Raw genomic sequence first — 23,471 nt, forward strand, 5'->3', positions numbered from 1 at the left:
AGTGTTGTTTACTTGGGTTTTCTGCAGTATGAAATTATCCTCTCCAATGTAGTCTTTGGGAGAAAGTCCACTTGAAATAATTGTAGACATTTGGAATTGACATGTCAGCACCACCTCATATGACAGGGACGAATGCCACTCATTCATACACGGATTTTCCATAGACAACCAGAACACCAGAGACTATTGCCAAGCATTGCCAGTGAAAAGCAGGAATAGCTTTGCCTTATGATTCCACTCTTTATTTGTTACTTTTTCAAAATTGTCTTTCTGAGTGGGGAACAATGTCTGGACATTTGTCTCTGGCTGACAACTTTATGTCTTCTCTTCCTTTGGTTTTAGCAGAACCTTTCCTCCTACCTACACTCCCTGTTACATTTGTTTATCTAAAATTGTCCTGGAAAATTATGAGTTTATGAAAATGTAACATGTCTTAATTCTATGAAAGTAATGAATTATTAATTAAGAAGTCTTTCAATCCCACGTACCCCTACTCCAAATATATACATGCACTGAGACACACATGTTGAATTTATTAAAAAACAACTTTCAAGAACTTTGGAATGATACAAAAATTAGACAAACCAGTACATTTAATACACCATCTGCTTTATTAATGGGTAACTTGCTCATCTCTGGGCCAACATCACACGTTGTGCTGATCCAAACACGCACCCAATTAATTTAAATGGATTTTATCTGTGATCTTATTTTAAAACCCTAATTCTTTGCAAGGTCTACCTTTTTGTAAAGTCACTGTGGAAACACAGTGAGAACTGTTTAATGAAGTGCTAATGGCTTATCCTAATTTCCATAAGGGAGCTTTTTCCCTTCATGCATTCTAACTTTTGTTGACCATCTTCTTTAATATTCAGTATTGAAAAATAGTTTTGGCAAAGTGGCTGAGTAGTCAAAAATGCAAATTATCATTCTTGGACTGTTTTTTTCTAATTTTTATTTTTCATGAAATACCTTTTATGTTTTCTTTGTTACATTGACACACTGAAGGTAAATTCACAGCAAGAACCACTTTATTTCCTTTGTTCCAATGACTCACTTCAGTTAGGAACAAACTCTGTTGTGTTAGTTGTTCCTTCTAAGATAATATACACTGCATTCCAACATAATAGTAGCTTTTAATTCAAAATCATAGGAAAAAAAAGGATGATTGAAAATAACCCATAGGTAATGGAGTGAGCGACTGTAGAATCACCCTCAGATCTCAATTCATCTGTCTGCTTTTCTACAGATTGGGGATTTTTTTTTAATTTTTGGTATTTTTTTTTTAAGACAGTTTTTAATGCTTGAACAAATCTCTTTTTCTTCCCTTCGGTAATGTGGTTAACTGTCTGGAATGTGAGCCACTGGAAATTCTTCCCCACAGAAGAATCTCCATTAAGCTTTCAAACAGAGTTACTTCATCCCCACAGCTGCATGGATAGAAGGCTTTCTAGTGCCTAAATACTTACTGTATATGTCATCCTTGATTTTTTTATTTTTTTTTTTCCAGCCAGAGCTTTGGGAGCAGGTGCTAGCCTTTTGCTTCCTTTCTGCTTCCTCTGTGGGGAACAGGCTGGAAAGAGCCAACTAATTAGAAAATTCTACAGGGAAATTAATTCTGCAAACAGCTGAGGAATGGCATTTCAGTATAATGCTCACTTTGTCTGTCAGTGGAACGCTGGTTGGCTTCACAAGTGGCAGCTCTCCCAGATGTTAAACATGTTGTGATGAGACCCGAACTGCATCAGATGTTGCCCGTTTACTAAAAGTCGTGGTGCTCTGGAAGAGTAAATACATTAAAACCAAGCTCTGGGACGTGCTGTGTTGTGTCACAAGGCAGCAGCATGGGTTTTTTTTACACATTCTTGAAGTGTAGCAATGAACCAAATCGTTTTTAGTGAGCTTAGTTCTGAATGTTGCCTTTGCTTTCATGGAAGGCTGGGGGCACAGAGTGGGAGGGTGTGAGAAGCCTCACTAAACCACTCTGTGTGAAAGCCTGGGTTGTCAGAGCATGCTGTACACTTTGAAAAATACGTGCAGCTCTGTGACATGTGTGAGCAAACACCCCTCACTTACCCAGCTGGCTGCTCACGTGCATGTGAGGAGAGTTGGATCTACATCCGGAGGCTTCCCTCTTCAGAGGCACTGGCGGCAGAAAAATGCAGGCACAGGGCACTCGGAAGGAGCCTGATCTGAGATGCTCATGGAAACAGCACTTAGTGAGGCTGATGACAGACTTCTCATCTCTTAGAGACCTCACCAGTATCTGGTTTGGTCACCTTAGTATTTCTTACCTGCGGACTAAACCCCAGCCACTTGCATTACCTTATGTGATGTGTCTGGTTCTCAGCTCTCTTCTTGTGACAGACCTCTCAAACCCAGTGCTCCTCCAGGCCACATTCCTCATCTGTTCCTTCCACAGCCCCCAGATTTCCCTCCATCTAACCCTCAGGAGCAGAATTCTCAAGCTCATTGCTCCCAGTGGCACTCCTTGCTTCTGAGCTGCCAGGAGATGGCCTTTGGCTCTATTTTGACATTCAGCTATGCACAAGTGGCCCTCACGCTCCAGATGTCTGGGAATTTGCCCCAGATTTGAAGAGTGACTTGTGAGTTCCCATTGAGTAATACAGAACTCCTTTCTTATCTTTTTGGTCTCAACTTGATGTTGAAGCTTGGAGTGCTCTGGACACCTCTTTGTGGTGGTTCATTTTTCAGGTGTCTTTACTCTGCCTCAGTGGCTCTTGTGTTCTTGAGCTCTCTTTTATACTCTATCTCTGTCATAAATATCTAAATGCTTTTCCTCCCTCCGTGTCCTAAGAACCTTATTTATCTTATCTAAGAATATAAAAGATAGGACATTCATGCAATTCCCATGGAGATAGGTTGTTTTTCTGCAGTTGAAGACTTTCCAAAGCATTTTATTTTGTCTATTTGACTGACTGTAGCAGGACTCAATTTTTTCTTTTTTTTTTTTTTTTTAATTTCCATTGTCCTGTACTTCAAAAATGCAGTATAATAATCATTCTACATTCTGTCTCTATCAAAAATCTCATCACTCCTTATTTTCTTATCAGTCTGTTCTCTCCAGCATAATTACAGCGCTTAATATGTTGCCCAGTGTTGAGTTCAAGGACTGTTTTTAATGGTAAAATATCCTTATCCTATTACCAGTCCAGTGTTAACATGTAGATGTTGTTTGAGAATTATTTGTTTATAAACTTTATTTGAATAGAACCTTGATATTTTGGCCATGTTCATGTTGATGTGTGATAGTCTTCCAGCATGAAGCACTAACTAAAGGGCTTTGACTTCGAAAGAATCATTTTCACAGATTAAGATCATGCTTGCAAAAGAAAATAATAGCATTTCATCTTTGTCTTTAATAAAAATCAAGCCAGTTTCTATATTTTCTAAATTTACTTCACCTGTTAGCAATTACAGTTTTCCTAATGAGATTTAATTGCTTAAGAAACCATTGAAATTAAATCCCAGTTAAATATTAACGTCTTCCCCTTATCTAATTCATAATTTGAAAACATTCTTTGCATGTTTTAGTTGCATAGATGCATACATTAACAAATTGGAAGGACTAAAAAGCATCTCTCTCCAAAAGAGAGGTGCATGGACTTTTGGATGTGAGCAACTGCAATCTAAAGTCTCTTTGCTCTAGAGGGGTCCTAATGTCACACACAGAAGATTTATTCTGCAGTCACATTTTCTGAATTAACTGACTTTTTAATTTTGAGGTCCTAAATGCATCACTGCCTGGCGGTTTTCCAAAGTGCATTGTGATATAATGATGTCTGCATTATGGAAGTTTGTCAAGTGATCTGTGCTTAACACTGGGACCTGTTTGCACTTAAAACAAGAACCAAATGAAATTATTAAATATTATTATCACATATTCTTCCCAGAACTACATTTTTTATTAGGGTGTGCTTAATAATTGCAGGAACATTGGCAGCTGAAATTTCTAAAGTGATTGTCAAATAGGAAATAAAATGGAAAATGGGAAATAAAACGTGCTATTTATTGCAGGTCAAGAGAGATTGCCTTTAGATTCTAGTAAAGGATAGATAAATGTAGATAGTGATTAGATTAAAATTCTTAGGGATTTAATTTTATGTTTATTGTCATCCAGATGTTCAAAATAATGACCCAGCTGGTGTGGAAATTTCATTTTTTCCAACTTATGATAATGAGTTGAATCATAAAAAAAACCCCAAAAAAACAACAAAACCATAAACCATCTCCATATTGCATCCATGGCAATTCACTAGGATGATTTGCACTAAATGGATTTTTACATGGAATGGATTTCTTTTCCAAAGTTCAATGAGAGTCAAGACTACATCCGTACATGTTTAGGAGCCAAGAATTGTAAGTAAGGGAGAAAACACATCTGTGTGTGGAAGTTCTTGAATAATTGTTTGTTTAAGGATGTAGCTGATGTTATGAGTGCTCCTGGAGAGTACAGCAGAGCTGGAGCAGCATGGATAAAGATGTTTTCCTTCAGGGAAACATGAAATACTCTTTTTTTGTCCTTGTGTCAAGAGCATTGCATTTCCATTTTGGCTTCAAGAGGTCTCCCCTCTTAAAAATTGAAATTCTCTTTCAAAAAAGTAATGCTGGTTTAAGAAATTAAAACTTTTATTTATTTACTTATTTCCACTTCAAAGCAAAGTAGTTTGCTCACCTGTTTTGGGAACAAAGCTACTCACTGAAGCTGATCAGAGTTTGCAAAGGGATTTAGTAAGTCCAAGGTTTCATTTTTCAGTCAATTTAGTATTCATCAAGAAATTTCATTAATCTCCAGCTATAATGCTTTGGTTTGCAAGTTCATTTTTTATTTATTTATTTTTTTAAATATGTGTTTACCACCCATATTGCAAGAGTTAATAAATAAACCATAATTGATTTATGGCTTGTTTTGCTTGGACAAGTTTATGAATAGAAATGTTGTATAGGATTTAATTAAATTCTTTCTTTCCTTCAAGGATGCCACTATCCGAAGCAAACTGAGAATTTAGTTCAGAAATTGTGCTCACGCTCTGTAGTATTACGGACACTCTTGAGATAAACTGACATCTGGGGTAGATATTCAAAAGAATGGTTTCCAAAGTTCAGAATGGAAACTTTTAAACTTTCATGCTGCCCTTAAGTTTTAATATATGCCTGGCTTAATGCTGCATTTCGGTATTTACATAAATTCTGTATTTTGCATAACAGATGCATCTCAGCAAATTGTAGACCCTTTCTTGATACATTTTGGCAGCAGCTGCAGGTAGCATCCCTTGTTGAACTTCTAGATTGTTCACCGAGGTCAGCATTCATCAGGCATTTTTTCTACTACACTTTAAAGATTTCCCCCTGTCTGCTCTGGAAATGCAAGTGTTATTCTTTTCTCTGAAATCCCACCAATTTGTTATTTGTAGGCATGGAGAGGAAGGAGGGATAAGGAGACAGTGGGGGTGAGTCAATATTTTATTGTAGTGACACTGATGTTATTCCAGCCAGTCAGTTCTACCCTTACCCTTCTGACTACACTGTCTGTGGCAGAAGCTCAGAAATTAAAGGCTACATCTTTTCTGCTGCTGGTTAATGTGATGTAGCACAGATGAGAAAATAGGTAGATATTTACACCAACTTTATTCTCTGGCCAATTAATCTGACAGTTTAAAGCTGTCTCTCCCAAAGGCGAAGAGTGTGTGGGGTGGATCTGTGTCCATCCTATTTATCATCAATATCCAGAAATACAAGAACCTAACTGTGCTGAGGATTCATCTAAGGATGTTATTTAAACATGTGTTTCATGGCTAGAAAACCACTCTGTTAAACTCATCTGCCTAAGAGGGGTGTATTGGGGTGGCTAAGGGTACCAGGTCATGTGCCTCATGTCTGAAAGAAAAAAAGTAATGGAATATGAATAAAAACCCAGAGATTTCCAGAAAAGACCTTAATTTTTTTGCCATAAGTCAATAAATATTTTTTTTTATACACACAGGTACATTAGGCCAGTACTGACTGCTTCTGGAATACCACCCTGAACACCAGCCTTCTTAAGTGCCAACCTTCTCAAGTGCTGCTTCTTTCCAATGCTGGAAAAAATCCCTGGCATCTCTGCCCCTCAGCTCCAAAACAGAATAAAAGAGGTTAGTTTGTGGTTTTTTATTTGACTGTTTGGGGACTTTTTTTTGGTAGGCCATCTAGAAAAAAAATATCAAGTGGAAATTAGATGAAAACAAAATTTTTTTTGACACATTTGGCAAACAGTAGTGTTTTTAAGAAGTCTGCTCATGAACCTTGTTGTGTAAGCAGGCACTTTCTCAGTTTGAGTAAGAGGATTTCTTGCCAGAAGGCAGAAAGAAAAGATCACCAGTTGGGGATTCATCCTTTCCACTCATATTTTCTTTGCCTGTGATTCCAGAAGTGGAAGTGGCAATGTTGTTGTACTTTTACAACTAAAGCACAGGAGATTAAAGTGAAGATATGAAAACACAAATGCTTGAAAAGTTGCATTCCTGGAAAAGAGAGACACAGAGGACCTGGCAGAGAAAGCTGATGCTCAGGGGTACACTAAGAACCTTCAGAGGGTTGGTATTTATGGAAAACAAAGCAGTTTTTAGGAGTCCAAATTACACACTAAGCAATGGCCCCAAACTTTTATTACATTCTAGGAAAAGTGCAGGAAAAAGAACATAAAAAAATTCAGGGTTATCTATACTAAATATTAGACTGAATATTATATCCTGTCTTTAATGTTGTGGAAAAAAACCCAAATAGTCTGAATTACTATTATTTTTTAAAAATTAGAAACACAATCTGGGAAGAAGTTTTTATACTGGGCTGCTTTTTATCTGGGTTGTTTCTGAGGAATTAAAAAGAGTTTAAAATCTCATATTTTGCATTGCATAATCAATGCTTCAATGACTGCCCAAATACTCATCGTTCTGTTCCATTCATAAGATTATGCCATACACGGTCAGGTGGCATTTGTCCAGAAGCTGACATATCCTTTCATTGCTAAAAACCTTGGTTTGGAACAGAATAGAGTCAAGTACAGGAAGGAAATGATTATGGAAACTGTAAGAATCTGAGACCTCAGCTATCTTCAGACACAAAACATTTCCTCCTGTTATCGGCAGGTATGTAATTACTGATCAGAGAAAAATGCCAAGAAATATTTCAAGAAGGTATTTGGCTTCTGGAAGCTAATTCTGCCATCAGAGAGCTTGTCAAACATAAGCAAAGCATCACCCTGGCATATTTTTTCTTACATGAAGAAAAGTAAAAGGAGTAAATATTTAGACCTTGGGCTTTTACTGCCTGTTTCAAGGGACCCTATTGAATGTCTTTGCACCCTCAAAAGATCCTTTATTAAAAGAAAGATAAGCTCCAAAGAACACAAGCTATTTTTTAAATTTCATTTAGTGGATAAGATTGTGATGGATACAAAGATGATTACATTATCAGAGTCTAGGAATTTTAAGATCAGCTCAGGTTCCAGAAAAATTCAAGCTATTCACAAGTTACAATAATTTTTAAGTGCATCATCTGAAAGGCAATTCGAAGAACGGATGTGATGCTGATGCACACAATTTTCCAAGTTATTTGAAGAAATTTAAGTGTGGCACTGATTGTGTTTAATCTTTGCACAATAAAACTGTTTCTTTCAGCTGGAAATTATGAAGTTAAGCATTATAAATTTGCATATCCAAAACACATTCTAGACTTTAAGCCACTTCAAATACAGCCATTTTCAAATAAAACTTTGAGTTTTGTCCTATATAACAAGTCGTTTCTATTCTCTTAAAATTATATATTGTACACAAAAATATCAAAATAACAACAGTATTCTTTTGCTAGAGTGAAAGAACAAACATGCAGAAGTAAAAAAGTAGAATATTTACTGCACAGAAAGAAGAAAATGTGTTGGGTGTGGATAATAGCTATTTAACTTTGTTTTCAGTGGAAACCACCTCTTTCCTGAACTGAGCCGGTTGTTATTTGTACCTGCATCCTCATAACTTAAAATGACCTTAAAGAATGTTAAGTGAAAGCCAATTTTAATTAACTACAATGTCATCAGTTGATATTTGAGGAGGTCAGCTCAATATGGAAGTAGTGCAGGGCTAAATCTGCAGAGAGCACATTTCTGGCTAGCACCACCCCTCACTTTGAGGCATCCAGCCAGCTAGCAGGGATTTTTGCTCCAAGCAAAAATCTCTTCCTTAATGAATGGAGGGGAAGAGCTAAATCAGTTCAGAGTAATGTCACTGGAGAGCAGCAGGCTGAAGTCTTCCAGGGAAAACCAGCAAGAAGTCAGCTGTATTCCTGAGAGTGAGGCATTTAACTCTATTTAGGTTTCTCTGCTGTGAATTAAACATCTCTAAACTGGCTAAAGGAAATCTCAGGCCAATATTCAAAGCATTTACCTGAGTGTGGACCTGAGAATGTTGGTACCTGAGAAACTGCCAGGATTTCTGTGGCAATCTAGTAAATCAGTGCCATAAGTATTCAAACATAGCCACATACATATAGAGACAGAATATCCAGCCAGAGACCTACAAATATATTTCTTCATGCATCCCATGAAGTAAACTGTCTCAGTATATAGGGCAAAACATCAAATATTTCTGCCATTTCAGGACTTATTTTTGTAAGTAAATCTTCACTTAAAATTTTTAAGACAGTGATGGTGGAACCATGACTTTTCAGCCCTACTGACAAAGCCTGGAAGTGACTGAGAAGTTCATGCAGATCTGTGTTTCCTGAGGGTACAGACTGCTCAGTAAAATTGCTTGGTCTTCTCACTTATGCATTGAACTTAAAAAGTCAAAACAAAACAAGAAGTCCAACCGCTAAAAACAAGTAACACTCCTGCTCAGAGGATGCTTGAGGGAGTTATTCTAACTTGTTCTTTCTCCTACTTACCTTCTATGGGAGGAAATATTTATGGAGGAAACAAACTGAAAAAGATCACAAAGATCCTGCCACAGAGATTTCCTGGTGTTATTCTACAGAGGAAGAAGCAAAAATTCTTTACTAAAATTCCTTTCTCCATGTTAACAGGGGGAAAAATACTGTCTTTTGTCAACATTTTGTTTTGCTCATTTGTTGTTATCTTCAAAACTGTTTTATGAACATACACTTCTTTTAATCAAAAATTGAACTGGTGTGTTCAATAACAGAAATGATCCTTTGGGTATGCATTTGTAACATGCTGAAATGTATTGTTTGCTAAGTGACCTTAACTATAATTCAGAGAGTATTTGTGTGCTTTGGAAGATCATTTGGCAATGTCTGTGAAAGGAAGTAATTTAGTTTTTTGGCTGCGTTAAGGATGAAATTAATTTAAGGTGAATTAGAACTTCTGGAGAAGTGATATGAAAAGAACCCAACAGCTGAGGTTCTTGGCTTTGGAAGAGGTAATTAGCCAATAGCCTTAATGAACATGCAGTTGGATGTCCATTGGTGGGTCTAGAGGGGCAATTTGAGGTGTTCACTCTGGTGAATGCTTGTAGCCCATTTCAGTGGCAAAAAAGATTAATTTGAATTAATACTTTAAATTATTCAGGACCAGACTTAATTTCAGTTTGAGTCCCTCTCGTTGCTCCACAGCAATAAAAACATAGAGATGTTGCAACCCAAATACCCAAGTGAAGACAAAGCTCCATCTGAGGATGCCTTGGGTTCCAGAAGGTTCAGGTTCACAGCATGAGCTTAGAGACTGGCTGTTGAGAACACACTGGCTGGTAAGTCTTTGCTAAGTAAAGATACAGTTTGCAAGCATTTGTTTTGAGTAATTTTCAGAGCAGTGATGAATCTGTACAATTTTATTTTCACCTCCAGAGGACATTGGACATTGCTAAGCCGTTGAATGTATGTAATGTGATAGTCTATGGTAAAAATGATGCATTAGTGAGCTGAGTGACAAAAAGAGTTTGTCTGAAAAAGATCCTTAAGGATGGGCCAAGATCGTTTGCATTTATTTTAATGATATCCAAATGGTGTTCTAACTAAAGATGTTACTAATTACAATGAGCAATAAAACTCTAGAAAGAGTTAAATTTACTGGCAGGCTTTATTCTGCTGCAGTGTTCTGTTTGACATAGTTCCATAACCTATTTCCTTCAGTAAAATGTAAATTACTTTGTTTTATTTTTCTAAATTTCTTCAATGTCTTAACTGTGAGGAGAGACAGAGCATGAAAATTGTCAGGGATATATCACGTTTTACATTCACATGCTCATGGTTTTCCTTAGGGTGACTGAAAGGTCAGAGAAGATGCTTCAGGAAGACTTTCAAGCAACAGTAAATATGGAAGTTGTTCCAGAGGGTGGGACTTGTCTTCTGTTTATCTGGTACTAGAGGCACTTTTTTGGGCATGTGATTTGTAAGCGTTATAAAATGATGGACTCATAATGGCCTTATCCATCTCCTACCAAGAAACAAGCAGCACTAATAAACTTAATCCTCAACACAGTCCTAACAGTATTTCCAAGGGCTGTTTCAGAAAATATAAACACATTAAAGAATAGCCAGAAACCCAATCTGCTCAGCAATCACAGATTTCTCAGTTGTGTGTTGAAGGCATAGCAACCCAAATTACCCTTGAAATTACTCTATTTATTTCAAGTCATACCCTTTTCCAAGCTGTATTTTTAGACAACTTCATACTGGTAGTACAAGAGTTTGTTCCAGACAAGGACTTAACTTGGGCTTATGTTAACATATAATTTGTAAAAGTCTGTAATAAACATCCTTCACTGAGACTGGCAGAAACTGTAGGAAGGAAAACACCACCACTAACTTTGGCTACTTGCTTTGATTCGGACTTCATTGTGCGATGTTTGTTTTGAGAGCTCCAAAACTGCACAGAAGTGATGAATCGTTGTGTCACTAAGACCAGAATTTCCAAAACAGCCTTGTCTTTTTAGATTTTGACTTCCAATATAAATATTCACTAGAGGCCTGGTGTTGGATCGGGAAGTGTGCTAGCAGGCTTTCATTCAGATAGAAAGAAATATGCAATGCATGATTCAGGACCTTAAGCCTGAGCTGGCATCCTGTAATGCACTCACTGAAGCTGATAAAATTTTAGGGTGAAGAGGAAGTGCCAGCTGAAGCTTTACAAATCAACACTCAGTGAATATTTATGTAAATAGAGTAAACAGGAAAAGCAAAGTGCCAGTATGCACATGCTGCTGGTCACTCTGAAACTGCTACTCTTCCCAGGCCAGTTGTTATATCCTTTAGAATAACAGGACCATCATTATTTTTCCAGTGCTGAGAGAGTTTCCCCTCTGTTAGTCACACAGAGTAAAAGCAGGCCTGAAATCTCAGTTCAGCTGCGTTTGGAAACTAATGTTGTTCGTAAAGATGGAAGGAAACCAGGCAGGAACCTATTTCTCTGCAGAGGCCTTCGGTTTTCCCATGGCCACTCTTTTCTCCACACTGACCAGCTTCTCTGCATTGGGTAAAGTTTTGGACTCCTTCAAAATACCAGTTTATCACTGATACAATTCAGGATGCATCAATGACTTTGAAAGGATGTTCTGGTAACTGCTGTGATATTGCACTCTGTGTGAGTTCTGTTTTATTATTTAAATCATGCAGTTGTTCTGATCAAAATTGCTTGTGACATTGTTTGAGGCACTGAGCAAGCTCATAATGGGAAAATCCATTTCTCTGAAGTGACAGCACTTTAAATAATTTAAAGATATTCTTCCTGCTCTACCAAAAGGAAGTTTAATCTATTACTTATCTGTCCAGGCAGCTGCTGTTCAGAGGTGTGGACTATCTTGAATTAAGAGGGGAAAAAAAGCCGTTTGAATAAATAAAATAAATATTTCCATATAATAAATGGTAGCAATTTAATAATTAGTGAGAAGCCTTGTGTTTATAGATTTTTCATAACATGGCATATGAATAAGGAAAACAGAAGGTCATTTATTCAGCATATAAAAGCCAATTTTAGAGGAATAACAGATGGTGAGAGCCAGAGCCAGAAGAGAGTGAATATTTTTTAAAAGCTGTGTGATCATGTAATTGAATGGATTAAATATGAGAATTCACAAAAATTCAGGTGAGTTAAGTTCTGTTCTCATTGACAGTGGATAAACAAAGATATTTCTGCTTCCCTACATGTACACACATTTATTAATGTTGGAATTAACAGCATCATCACAACCATGCATTCAACAAGCCTCAAACTTCAACATGACTTAAAATGATCAGTTCCACATAACAAAGTGTTTATGTGGGGAAACCAAACAGCAGAAATCATTCCAAATAGCTCAAAAATGATGAGTATTACCTTGTTATGATTTGTTTCATGAGCATGACCAAACCAGTACAACAGAAGAATGACAGAGTGTCAGGAAGAAGAGTGGGAAGACGAGTGGGAAGAAGAGGGAATGACTGACCTTTTCATTTTTACAGAGCTTGACAAAGTTGGAACTAGTTCCCCCTTCTCCAAGTTATAGTAGCTCAGAAGACAATGTTCTCTTAAAGAAGCAAATGAATTTTAAAAGCCTTTAGGAACAGCACCAAGGACTGTGTGTGTCCATTTATGCCTACTGAACTGCTGTTCCTTTGAGGACTTTCAGCATCCTGGATGCTGGGTACTGCTTTCTTTTAAATTATCTCCACAAAGGTTTTTTGCAATCAAATAATTTACTTTTATACATGTTTCCTACCAGAGGGAGGCTGTATCACAAACAATGCCAGCCAGCACCTGCCTGAAATACGAAGACCACACTTCTGGTACTTGCTCTTTGATTTGCTTCCTATGGCTACCTAGATACTGAAACAGAACTAGCTGTGACCAGCATTTCCACCTGAGGTCTGGAGCAGATAACTTGATAAAATCAGGGAAATTTAAGTGACTAAGAAGCATCTGCAGTCTTTTCCAAATATAACAGTAGTTAGGATCCCCATTTTCCCAGAGACAATACATAGCCTGTAAACCTGCTCATGTCTACTGCCACATTACTGGAGATAAAGCAGGCACTTGGCTGGCTTTATTGAGGTCACACAGTTGCTCTGTTTCCTCTTTTATGGTGGGTTCTTTCTCTCTGTTAAGCTCATATGTAAATGGGGCAGCTTTCATATGGTTTTGGAAGTATGTGACCAGCCACAGAGTCTCTAAGAAACAGCCAGTTTTCCTTTAGTTTATTTTTATTTCTGTAGGTCTTTATTGGGTTGAATATCTTCCTCTTTACAATCACCTTTCTGTCAGAGAAACAGAAGACAGCTTTCTCCTACCTTCCTGGAAAGTCTTTCATGGAATAGATTCCTGCAGCTCACAGGACTCACAGCAGTAACTCAGTCAAGTGCACGTATTCCGCTCTGACCCCTGTGCTTCTCACACTGGTCTGACAATCACTTTGGGGAATCTGAGGAGCCTGGATGGCTCAAAATATTATTGATGGGCTGCTGAAGGTCTGCCTACAGTTTTTGTAGAGTCATGAGGGAATTGACTGTGCACTCTCTATTAATCATCCTGTGGCTGACTCTCTCAGCTGATGCTGAAGGCTCCAGCCCTCCATTTAGCAAAGGCAGGCTGGTGGCACCTGAAAAGTAAGACCAGGTGACTGCTATATCCAGTCTTATCCAGTCTATATCCAGTCTATATCCAAGGTTGTGAAAATTGCTTCAGTGGTCTCAGTCCAAATTTTACTGACAGAATCTTAGCATCTCCAAAAAATTAATCCAAAATAACTCCTAGTCAAAAGCTCAGGAACAGCCAATGTTTTAAAGACAAGAAGGGAAGTTGTCTCTTCCCAAGAAGTATTCTGTGTACACCAGCAATGAAATGCAAGGGGGAACATTGATGTTAGCACCACCCTGGCTGTCAATAAAGAACTTCTGTCCTCAGAAATACCAAATCAAGTTCATATGAATTTCTCGCTCTTCCAAAACCACTTTCCCACCAGGCAGAAGAGATCACAAAACTGAATAGCATTCCCTCCTTCTCACATCTCTGCAGTCTGTAAGCACTGTGCCTGTCACAACATTCCCAAGAGGTTTCCTTTACCATCCTGCAGCTGCTTCCATTTTGTGTTAAGCGTTCTTGGAGTTCTTGCTTTGCTTATTGAAGCTAAAGCACCAAAAAGCTGGTAGGTAGCTAAGTTCTGGTGGGAAGATGAAATCCCACTGCAGATGGAGAAGTTGGCTTAACCTATAAAGTAATTCTGGAACAGCTCTGGCATTGGCAAAATTCTAAAATGTAGCCCAGTTTGATTGTTCTTGGCTCGTTCAAATTTGCTTTCTTTAGGGTTGTAGCTGCTCCTCACTCTGCAGCTGTTTGTCCAATTACTGTTCTCAGGAGTTAAATATACACAGATATATAAGGGGGATTTGACCATCTATCCTCAGTGTTCCAAGGTCAGCTGGAGTCTGGACCTTTTGCTTTCTCTATGCTCCACCAAGTGAGAGCAAAACTGAAGCAAGACTTCCTCAGGGAGCACTGGGCCTGAGGTTTTTTACAGTGCACAAGGCTAAAATTCAAATATGAAGCACAGCTGTTTGGACAGGAATCTTGGACCTCTTTGTTTTGAACTACAGTGACCCACTCAGCCTCACCAGCACATGAAACTCTGAAATTCCTGCACAGCTAATGACTGGGATGTGAAATTGCCTGGCAGGCAGTGACCAGTTTAGGATCCTCTGGGATTTGCAGGTGGAAGGGCTTTTCTTTCCCTTTCTTTCCCCTCACTCACATTGCTCTCACACACCATTCCATCCACGTGCAGGTTTGAATCTCTGTCCACCAGCCAAACTGCTGACCCTGCAGGTGACATTCCCCCCTTCCACTGAGGACAGGTATTTTTGAGTCCCTGGTAACAGGTAAAATAGAAAGGGAAGCAGAGTGACATAAACTAGTCAATCAGTTTTATTAGAGACAGACTGCCTTTTTTAAATACTTTCTATATCCCCTGGGTAATGCATGTATTTTGAAGTATAAAATGCATAATAAAGTGCTCTTTAAACCTTCTCTTTGATTTAGCTGCAATTCCACAGTTATTTAGAATATCAGGAATGAGTAACTTTGCAGAACCAAGACAGGTTCTGGGACAACCAGACTGCATTCATAACCAAATGTTAAATAAGTTGTTAAAAGGACTGGCAAGGGCTGTGTTGGCTTGGATGAGGTGAAGGCTGCTTGGCTTATTGGGACTTTTCTTGGAGTCAATGATAGATCCTCTTACACCCTCTTACATTTAGAATCCAATTCTAAACAATCCAATCATCCAATTCAATATAATTTTCTTTGCAAAAATGATATATATTTCCTATATTAATGTCTGATCACAACAAGATTAAGAGTATATTTTTCTGTTCTGAGTGTCTGACCTTTCACATTTGTTTTGCTGTTGCAAAGCATGTGAAATGCTATGGAAAAACTGTAGAAAAAACCCAAAATTTTTTATGTAGTGATATAATGAACATCTCTGTGCATCCAAGATAATAGGAATTCCGGCATTTGTGCTTACTATAAAATACAAAGAGCAAAGACTAAGTAAATCCTGATTTTTTAATACAGAAATAATTTTGACTGCATCTTTGGCTGGGTATGACATGGAAAATAATGATTGTTTATGTTTTGCTCCTTTTTTTTTTTTTTTTTTTTGCTCTGCATTAAAATCCCACATGAGAGACAAATTTTTTGTCTAGGAACAAACTATTACTTTTTTGGGGTCTGGGTTCTAATGAGTTGGGAAGTATGTCTGTTTCTTTTCAGCTGGGAAAACACAAGGAGTACAAAATCCAGATGGACAGCACATGACGCTGGAACCAGCCTGGGCCAATCAGCCACGTTACGTTGATTAAAGGAAATCTATAAGAAATTAAGTAAAAATCCAAGCACCAGATAGTGAGAGCAGCAAACTGGCTGCACTGTGAGGTTTCCCCACAGCTCTGGCCCCCCCACGCCTTGCTGAATGTTAACTTGTATTTCATATTCATTAAGGTGTGGGGAGGCAGGCAGGCCTTGCAGAGGGATGGAGCAGCATCTGGAATCCCTACGGAATGTTTATTCTTCTTTGTTTATTATTCTGAGTGTGTGCTCTCTCCCTCTTCCTCTCTTTGTCTCCCTTTGTGTAATAAAGCTCCTCTAGGCATACAAAGTAAGTCATCTGGAATTGTGCAACTCCTTCTGCCAGGAAGCTGGAAAAGCCCCTCTCCTGTGCAGAGAGAAAAATACGGACTCGTCACAGCCACTGAGAAATTACAGAAATACAGCATTGGGTTACATTTACTTAGCAAAGTGCTGTGACAAATAATTGTGCTTCTCAGTGTTAAAAAAAACCAAAAAAACAACTAATTTCATCCTGTTCAAGGTGTTTTGTTTATTTTAAAAAAAACTAATTGGCATATTTTAAAATAACATGAAACCTGCAAAGTCCATTAAAAGTCTCAGTGTCAAAGTTGTTTTGTGTGCCAACGGGTGCAGAGAAGGAAGAGGAAATAAACAGAGGGGAGCATCTTCTACAGCCACATGGCTAGTGAAATGTTGTATTTATTCTTAGGGGAAAGGGCAGAGTAGCTGCAGAGCTGCTGGTTGGATGGGAACCGGCAGTGTTTTTATTGGCAGGAGAGCCTGAGTGGCTGAAAGGTGGCCATTAACACCCTGACACGAAGTGCTGACAGGGCGATTATAAGATTAACACCCTGTGTTATATTAACAGTGTCAAAACCTCCCCTCACCTGTCAGGGAGGAATAATGGCATGAAGGAAAACATTATAGACAAGCGGAGATTTCAACCTGAAAACACCACACAGCTCCTCTTTCAAATTGGTGTAAATATCAGTGTGACCTACAGAAGCCCAAGAAAATGAAAGAATACATTTCAAATCAGTTTTAAATTGTGGTTTCACAAGTGTGCTTGGCCCCTTGTCTTGCCATTTTTATTCCACACTTTCCCCCCCTTCCAGTGTATGTGCATATACTTCGTATTTTATATTGTATGCGATGACTGTATCTCCTATATGTTTGTCTGTAAGGTTCATAGATGAAACATAACACATATTCTCTGTATATAATTCAGCTTCTAAACAAGATCAAGGCAGAGTCAAGGCATCCAAAAGGCTGGAAAATGCTAATGTGTTACATAAGAAAAATTTGGCTGTTTTAAGTCAGATTTTGGGGGTTTCCAGAGAGTTGCAACGCCAACAGATCATGAGAGTTTAAAGGTTGTTGAAACCCCTTAACAAAGTGGATGTAGCTCACTTATGAGTTGTCACAAATTACTAAAGTGCCAGCTGAAAAGTTCAAATGTCTGGGAAGCAGATCCAACAGAAACATTTAATAACTAAACAAGGATAAAGGATGGATTTATGAGCACTGTTTGGTTTAGGGGCTGTTGGAAGACAATGCAAAAAGCTCACAAACACTTTCAGAGCTTCTCTTATGCTCTGCAGAAAGGAGAGTATTTATTATAGCAACTAAAGAGAATTGCCAAAGGTAGGGAGTTTCCAATAAACAGGATTCTAGTTTTAGGAACAACCTGTTAAAGTATTTGTATGTGTAATTTTATTACAGCATCTGCTTTGGCTGACACAAAGGTCTCCAGGGCAATTCTGAACTTTCAAGTCATCTATAGAATCGGGTGTTTTCATCTACATATCTTCTGTACTTCAAAAAATGGAAAATATTACATAATTCAGAGAAAATTATGTTTAATAATGTTTTATTGATGGCATTCAGGCATTTTTCCATGCTGACAAGAGCCTCAGCATATTTTCTGAAATGTCAGAAATGCCTTTAGAGATTTTTGGCATTTCAGAAGATTTTTTTTTCAAAATGAGGAAGAGTGAAGACACACTATCAAGACAGTAGGTTATTCAGCAGTCTAATTGATATCAAGATCAGGTGGCCACTAATAAGACACTCAAACAGTGAGATCTTGCATACAATACAGTTTTCAGGGATTTTAATTAATACATGAAAGCTTTGTTTGCCAAGTGAATGACACAGACTTGAGATATAAAACGCTCAACTCTGCTGTCTTAGCTGCTCAGCAAAGGTGTAGTTCACTGTGCTTTGTTTTACTTTTCTTAGCAGGCTTAAGGCACTTTGTGGGAACCCAGTGTTGCATTTCTCTACCTCTGGAAGCAGGCAAAACTCCCATTTTGTAGGAAAGGGAGGATTTTGCATCTCTTCTGTCCTCTTTACTGGGTGAGACAGGCGAGCTCTTTGAGTGCTGCTTCTATCAGGGAGAACTGAGAGGGGATTTTGGGCTTGGTGGTGCTAAAATCAGTGATCAGTGCACGTCACAGATTTGCTGTCTCTGAGCTCTGAATGGGAGCAGAGCAACAGGCTGGATCTGCTAATCCTGATCCCTTCCTTTCTGCACATCTTGGGTGTGACAAGGAGAGGTGATGGGTCACACTCTGCCCCAGCCTGAGACCTCCTTTCACAGTTGCAAATCAAGACACACTTTGGCAAAGCTGAGGTGGCAGTCAACAACAACAAAAAAGCCACCACACAATGAAAGCCACCAAATTGTTAATAAAGGATGAAATCTTGTGTAGACATGAAGTGGGAGGGGAGCTACCTAAGACCTTATTTACAAAGGAGCAAAGACATAAAGGATGACCTTCTGTGACCACTGAAGGGATAACTTCATCAGGATATATTTGTGCCAGAACATGACTCCCACATGTCAATCATGCTGAAGTGCTGGGAAATTTACTGTAGCCATTTGAAAAGGTTTTTGAGTGAACAAGGTTGGTTAATTTTGTTTGGTTTGTTTGAGTTTTTGGTGTTTGTTTATTTTTTTGGTGTTTTTTTTTTTTAGTTTTTTGTTTGCTTTTTTTTGTTTTGCTTTTTTGTTTTGTTTTTTTTTACCTGATGCCTTTACTCAATGGGAAGAAAATGAATATAAACTCCTGAGATAAGATTCATGGTCCTGCCACCACTGTGCAGACCAGTCAAAGAAGAACCTCATTTTAAAATGACTTGTGTAACCATGTGTTTTTTTAGTGTGACAGGCAGTAAATCATCTTAGTGCCTTCTTTTTTTTTTTAAATAAAAGCCATGTATTGTACTTTTGCCTCAGACAAACTGCTGAGTGACTTAAACCCCACCTACATTAAACTCCAAATTCCTCCTTCTCCAGAAACAGCATGTCTGTACTGTCAGTGCACAGAAATCACATCTTCTGTAATCCCTGCATTATTTGTGATGTGAAGTGTTCATTCTCAGATAAAATATGTACTTGTTTTCCACATTCTGTTTTCCCAGAAAGGTAGCATGTTATATATTGTCCAGTGACAGGATATGCTGATTACATTTATACTGATTTAAATTTTAGAAAGTAAGATGCAAAACTTTGTCCTATAGATGCTGGCCTGCCTGGCACAAGGGCACCTATGAGCATCCAGAAGGCAGTGGGAGGAGGTGGAACAGAGCCCACAGGCAAACAGCATATTAACATGGACAAATGATGTCTACTTCTGTGCCTTTTTATCTGCAGAGCTTTGCCTTCCTAAACAGATGGCTGGGGAATGATGGATTTTTAAGGCATTTATAGCAGAGTGTACTCAAAACACTACTTCTCAATCTCTTTCAAAAATACTTCAGTGCACTAAATATTTAGAGACCCTTTTATTAATATATGTAATTGCTTGAGATGGATCAAAATTCCTTTTTCCTCTTTACTTTCTAGGCTATTTAAAGTACATGAACAGATTGCTCCTGCTGCCCTTTTTAGACTGAACAAAACCCCAAATTCCTGTTTATATCTGTGACAGCATGGTGAAATTGCAATAGCCACACTAAGCAAAAGAATTCCTGCTTAGAATATTGCAGCTTGGAAATGGGTCAAGTCTGGACAGGGTATTGAGGGGTGACTACTGCCAGCAGCTGAGTTTTCCCATAAAACTTTCACAGATGCAGAGTGGGAAGTTTACCCCACCACCATCCCCCAGGAATCGTGGATGGAATTCAAGCTTTGCCCATGGGGTTGCTTGGTGGCACCGCTCTACTGATACCCACCACTGCATGATACAAGCCCCAGAAACTTTCCCATTTCCATTCCAACATCTCTGTATTTGGATAGTGGACAAAATACTTCCATACTTGAGGAAAGGAAACAAAGTAAAGTGTGCAGGGCAGCTCGGTTGGCTCCGTTGCCATTGTTGCTGTTTGTTTATTGTGACCTGTCAGGATTGATGGGTGTCTAGAACAAAACAAGCCCCGGTTTTGAAAGGCTGCTTAATGAAAGAAACAAGTTTCAACTTTATTCTGTGCCTTTGTGCAACCAGAGGTTCTGTTTATTTAGAAAGCTAACATTTATACAGATTATGCACTCGCCGTGGTTCCGTGCCAAAAAACACATGACTGAAATGGGCCTTTCCATCACTCTCTCAGCGTTGACCTGTGATTGTTTTTATAGGAACTGGATCTTTTAAGCAATAGCCTCTGGTAGAGTAAGAGGGGAAAGCATGCACCTTGTGCAGTGATTTGCAAATGATGGCTTGGGCAAAGGGGTGCATTTGGATCACTTGGCTGTCCCGACTACCCCAAATGCTGTTTGATTAAAACAACTACCAGTGAGGGTGGGAAGGGCGATCAAGCGAAGCTGGAAGGTCACCAGTTTAGGGACGTCAAATTTTTATGCAATGTGACACTTTTGATTGATTATGCCCTCCAAAAACTGTATTAAAAATAGTAAAATAAGAATAATTAGATATGGCAAATTGAACTTGAAAAGTAATTGAGTAATGACTCAAGTTGTAAATTCTTATGTGCTCCTTATTATCCTGCTATTGAAAATGTTTGAAATGTTTCCTGAATGAACAGGGTCCTAAGAAAGAGTTGATCACCTCCTGTTTGTATGTGAGTGCATATTTAGAGTTCTTTTTAAAAATCCACTTACAGAAAAAAATGGAAAATGATAATGTTCAGAAGGATCTACCTGGCCACATGCTTTGTAATAACACATTGGAGGAGTAAATATCCAGCCTGACAAATGCCCTGTTTATCAGTCAGTGGGTAGAAATGAAAACAAGGCATGTGGTTAGAGAGTGCTGAAAAGCTCTTGATTTTTCTCAGTGGAATATCTTTCCTGGGAGACAATGGCTTTCCTATGGAACCATTCTCCAAACTAAGGATGTATGAAAAAAGAAACATTTTTCTGCTTTCCAATATTTTTCCAGCTGAGAAACAGTGACAAAGCTTAAGGATGTGATTTTTCTCCCTTCCTTCACATTCTCACACTTTCTAAATGTTTTCCAACTGGCAAAACAGCCACTGTTACTTTGTGCTCCTTCCTGCCTTTCGAAAAAAAGTAGGTTTAAAGGACAGGAAAGTCCTGTTTGAAAACAGTGCTTCTATTTCCCTCTTCTGAACTATTTCTGGAGACAAGAGTAGAATTGAATTATTTTTCTTTTCATGACTATGAAATGAAAAATTCACCACTTGGGAAAACATTCTCCTCTGAACCATCTTCCCCGAAGTGCGTTTTTAACTTGCATTATTTTTCACTCACCTTTATGTGGCACTCTTTAGTTTGGCCAACTCTGTATTACAGAGACAGTCTCCCAGCAGATTTTTCAGTGTTTTCCTTTAAATAGACATCTGTGGGCTGATTTGCATCAGCAAAGTGTTCATTAAAAAGGATTAAGCGTGGTTAAGCGCTGCGGCCCCATCAAAGAAAGTGAGGCTAAACACCAGGCACCTTTCTTCCATTGAAGGTGCCAACCCAAGCATCCTAATTTGGGGGCTCTTGGCCTCCCATACATCAGGAAACCTAAAACTTTTCATAATACAGCACAAATTACCGCTTCAGTAAGAGAGTAAATAATCACTGTTGACTTCTCTCCTGCACAAGATTTACCTCAGGGTTGTGTGTTGGTGGCATGAAATGTGCTGAGCCTTGGGGGGCAGGAGGGTCAGGGGTGGTCAGTTGGCTTTTCCCCCTCCTCAGCCATTCCTCTCTTTCCCTCTGTGTCCACCCATAGCGAGATTTAAGTGGTTAAATTGTCTTGTTCATCCCTTTATCAATGGCTGTTCATGTTGGTGACCAAACTCCCTTGGCTTTGGGGCCACTGGTGGAGGTAGATGAGCCTGCTAGGGGAGGTCTCACAGTGTGGGGAAGAGAGCCCAGACCCACATGAGGGGAAGCAAAGCATGACCTGGAAAGGCAGCAGGGATTCCTTTCCTTTCATCTCCTGTCCTTTCATTTCCAGCAAGGAGGAGGAAGTTGGGAATTTCTTTGATTAGGCTTTCCCCATTTCAGAGACAGAGGAAGAAGATGCTGAGTAACAGCAGGATCCAGAGGTGGGGGAGGGAACCTGCTCTGTGTCTTTGCAGAACATGCACAACTGCCCCAAAGTGAGGGAAATTTTGCAATGTAATGTTTAATGCTGAGCTGCCCCATTTCATCAGGTCACCCTTTCCCACTCTGATATGTAAGTGCTGGAATTACCTGGTATGCTGCTGTAAATGATGATTTCTCTTGATAAAAAGAGGACAGAAGGGTCCAAACTGTCACTATATTTCCTACAATCCTACAAAGTTTACTGAAGTGGTTGTAGGGTTTAGCAGATTATCATCCTGTAATTACATGTTGTGCCTCAATACTTATATTCAAGCTGGGGAATGGAAGACTTAATAAATAGCTGGAATGTGTCAGACTGTCTTTATTCAGAAAAATCTGCCTGGAAAGCTCATAAGAAAAGGCTTTCCTGTGAGATTTTCTATACTTCCTACTTGAAGAGAGGCTGGAAACCTGAGAAGAGTCATTCTGTTCCAGCTGAAGTGCGTAGGTGCCAGAGGTTTAGGAGGCTGGAGGAGAGGCGAGGGGAGGAAAAGGGAGTTACACATTTTCTTCAGAAATTTGGGTCCATCTTGACTTTTTTTGGAAGAAGCTAGTACTCTCTTTTGTTTTGTCTGAACAAATATCTTCCCTTCTATTTCGTCTAAATCACCTGGCTGAAACACAGCCTGAGCCTGGCTTGCCTGAGAAGCCACATTGGATTAATAGGTCTGTTCACAAAGCCCAAGTTGAATCCTGTTTGTAAATCCCTGCAAGACCCAATGTGCTCCATGAACCTCTTGCCAAGCACATGGAATCTCTTCCATGCTGTACACAGGACCAGCTCAGCCCACGTTACTGGAGATGAGCTTGTGCCTGACCCAAATCCAGAGCTGAGCTGTGCTTCCAGGATGGTCTTTGGTCCAGGAACATCAGTCAATACGAGCTTGTTTTGAAGTGAGGCACTCCATTTTCCTAAAGAACAGGCTTAATTTCCCTCTGCCAGTGCTATTTAGGACATCTGCAATTCAATTTCTAAGGTGCTGAGATAGCTTTCATAACTGATAACCCCTTCACAGCTTGGAAACATGACCTGAAATTGGCTGGTTCTGGAATGGGAGATCACCTGAAAAGCAGAAATTAGGGCATAGAAAGCAAAGCACCTGGAAAATTCTTCACCATATTTTCACCTCTGAAGAGGAA

The 23,471-nt window shown here is 38.9% G+C and overlaps 1 long non-coding RNA gene across 3 annotated transcripts in view; it reads left to right on the top strand.

Moving 5' to 3' along the window:
- LOC107203514 overlaps positions 1-23,471 on the top strand; it is a 48,422-nt gene that overhangs the window by 17,911 nt on the left and 7,040 nt on the right. For 2 of the 3 annotated variants that reach the window (XR_004497123.1, XR_004497125.1), the window contains exons 5-7: positions 6,005-6,152; positions 9,622-9,755; positions 10,266-10,485. This is a non-coding gene — a long non-coding RNA (uncharacterized LOC107203514). Of the gene's footprint in view, positions 1-6,004; positions 6,153-9,621; positions 9,756-10,265; positions 10,486-23,471 lie in introns of those variants that run through there. The other variant, XR_004497124.1, reaches the window with a different exon arrangement.

This window comes from Parus major, chromosome 4, assembly GCF_001522545.3.
Source record: "Parus major isolate Abel chromosome 4, Parus_major1.1, whole genome shotgun sequence".
NCBI lineage: Eukaryota > Metazoa > Chordata > Aves > Passeriformes > Paridae > Parus > Parus major.